Here is a 3,108-nt window from a genome sequence, read left to right as displayed (position 1 = left end):
TGAAAATTGTTTCCCTTAAACTCTCCATTTGAGCACATCCCTTGGAAATCTTCATGCACCCCAGGATGCCTCGCTTTGGTAACAGCTAGTCTGAATAATTCAATTCCTTTAATTTTTAAATTTTTGGTAAAGCTTCTATTAATGTGCCATGTGCCAGATGGTTTCATAATAATTAATAAGTAAATTGTAATAAGAGTCTTGAAAATGGAGAAATGTCAACGTAAGAAATGTACAAAACTTTAGAGAATTTTTATAAAAATTTACTTGAGCCAAAAAGAAAATATACCTGGAAGCAAGATCTCAATAGACTAAAATAAATGTTTCAAAGAATAACACTTTGGCCCTGGCCAGTTGGCTCAGTGGTAGAGCGTCGGCCTGTTGTGCAGAAGTCCCGGGTTCGATTCCTGGCCAGGGCACACAGGAGAAGCGCCCATCTGCTTCTCCACCCCTCCCCCTCTCCTTCCTCTCTGTCTCTCTCTTCCCCTCCCGCAGTGAGGCTCCATTGGAGCAAAGATGGCCCGGGCACTGGGGATGGCTCCTTGGCCTCTGCCCCAGGCGCTAGAGTGGCTCTGGTCGCAACAGAGTGACGCCCCGGAGGGGCAGAGCATCCCCCCCCCAGTGGGCAGAGCATCGCCCCCTGGTGGGCGTGCCGGGTGCATCCCGGTCGGGCGCATGCGGGAGTCTGACTGTCTCTCCCCGTTTCCAGCTTCAGAAAAATACAAAAAAAAAAAAAAAAAAAGAATAACATTTTGTGGTTATTTGATGCACTTGAGATTAAGGAGGGAAGGTAAGAAAGATTACAAGAGGGTGAGGGGAAGTTCCTCAGGGTTGGGCATACAGGATAGGCAAGATTATGTTCTCTTTTATGGTCGGTCAGGTAGAGATCAGAATATAGGGTAGCTAGGATTATGTACTCTGTTGAAGGTGGTTACAGTTTAATTTAAAGATATGTTGACCTAGATGCACAGAAACAATAAGCAGAGCTTGCTAATGACAAAGATAACCCTTTACTAAAGAGCTGCAAGTCTAGGGCATGACTACCCACCATGACCTGCCCAGTTAGGAATTTATTATTAGATCTCCCGGTAATGTTACTTGTTACTTTCTATAGAATCCACCCCCACCCCCTACACACACACAGGAATTTAATCTGAAGTCCTATTGAAGGGAGTTGGACATACAGAAGGAGAGTAAAGTCTTAATTTGCCTGAGGAATGGTAAGTGCTGAGATGTGGCCCTGATGATGTTGCAAGAAGCAGGATTTCTGCCAACCCAGGACTGCAGAAATGCTATAGTCTAATATCAGGTAGATGATGGAGGTGCTTTTTAGCTCACAGACCTTCCTTAAGTGGATGACAGGGCAAGATCTCCACTGCAGCCAGTGGTATCCAAAGGATGATGCAAGCTATAGTAACACAAATGACATAGCTATGGAGGAGCCACATGGGTGTTCTTAATAGAAAAATGTGATCCCTCTCTTAGTTCTGCCATCGTCTGAGAGAGAAATTCCTGGAAGAAGGAAGAAAGATCCTTCCAGGGAGTCAATTGGTAAGCATAGACATGGAATTACCATTTGGGCCGAGAGTCATTTTTATAATCATATTATGCCTTCATACCCCTCAGGTTGGTGGCCTTGAAAACATCAGTTGCAATTATAATTTAAAAAAATTAAATACAGATGGTCTTCCATTTTACTGCCATTAAATTTTATAAATAGCTAGTTGTGAAACTTAATACGTAAAAATTCCTTGCTTGAAGGATTATTTTACCATGATTATAAAATAAATTGTTTTTAAAGAAATCTGGCCAAAACCTTGTCAGTGCTTCATTGTACCTACACTCTATAACCATATATTTTTAATAGAACCAGAAAAGCATCAAATTCACATTAATATAGTGAGTTCAAAAATGAAAATTTTAGCTAATTAACCAATTGCACCATCACTATAAAAACAAAAAAAAATATTCTGGGTTTGGGGGACACTTGTTTTGGTTTGGTGTTGGCTTATTGACTATTTAGTTCTGTGTCTGGTTTTTCTCCATGACTTCATATATCAGAGTCCATTGAATTCTGGTCCACAATAACTATATACACACTCTCCTGGTACAGCTGCATGAGATTAAAACTTTTTAAACTTTTAGTTTAGAGGAGGTAAAGCTTTCATATCACAGGGAAAACCGACACCAACAGGAACAGCTCAGAGAAGGTGGAAAATAAAACCAAAAAGGGGGTCGGCTCTCAGCATTTTCTTCAAATGAAGCGCTGTATGTTCAGCTTCCTTTTTATTGGCACTTGTAATTAATACATGACAAACCTTGTTTATTGTAATACTTGGAGAGACATAGTGGGACAGGGGAGAAGAAGTGGCCTTGAGGTCATGGGTTAAGGTACCAAGAAAGGGAGAGAAGTGTTCATTTGAAAGAATTTGCCTTTGTTTACAGCTCCATGGTTTTTATTAGCCAACACATAGCAGAAATAGAAGACTGGACTTTAAAAAATAATAAATTAATTAAAGAAGGCAGGATGGTATTGTTTCTGCAAATGCCTTGAACAAAGCATATGTTTCTGTTTAATACTGGATAAGCTCCAATGATGTATAGATCTTCGTCAAAATGTTTACTTTTCTGTGAATTTCTTTCTCCAGTAAGGCATTATGAAGCCATGGCCACAGCTCTGGATTTCAAAGTTGCTGCCAACCTACCTTGAAAAATCATTGTTCTACCTCATCCCCCACCCACATAGAAATGAAATCTTAGTTTTTTAAACATCACTTTGTGCCTGAGAACGATCAATTTTGGTACCAAAACTGAAAAAAACTTGATGAAGAGTTGAAGGAGATTTACCAAAGCAACTACTAAGACAACCATTTTTTTTAATTGGATGTTTGTACTCATTGGGATATTTTGCACAATATTTTGGTGTTGTTGGGCAGATAAAATGTATTATGCTCACTTTGTTAAAGAGGCCATTGCCCAGGTGATATTAATGTGTGTTGGGGTGGGCTAAAGGCAGGCAGAATCCTTGTAGCCTGGGGCTTGGTTTTGGGATTAAGCCTTTCCTACCCTTTTTGGTGTAAGGTGGTACAATCCTATCATGCCTCAGAGAAG

The 3,108-nt window shown here is 40.3% G+C and overlaps 1 non-coding gene across 1 annotated transcript; it reads left to right on the top strand.

Annotated features, from left to right (window-relative positions):
- The first annotated feature begins 340 nt into the window (after positions 1–340).
- On the top strand, positions 341–416 carry TRNAN-GUU (transfer RNA asparagine (anticodon GUU)). Its single transcript has one exon. It is a non-coding gene; the product is annotated as a tRNA-Asn (tRNA).
- The last annotated feature ends 2,692 nt before the right edge of the window (positions 417–3,108 follow it).

Source organism: Saccopteryx leptura, chromosome 3 (assembly GCF_036850995.1).
Source record: "Saccopteryx leptura isolate mSacLep1 chromosome 3, mSacLep1_pri_phased_curated, whole genome shotgun sequence".
Classification (NCBI taxonomy): Eukaryota; Metazoa; Chordata; class Mammalia; order Chiroptera; family Emballonuridae; genus Saccopteryx; species Saccopteryx leptura.
Note: the sequence above shows the minus strand (reverse complement) of the source record. Positions and strands in the feature narration are given on the sequence as shown.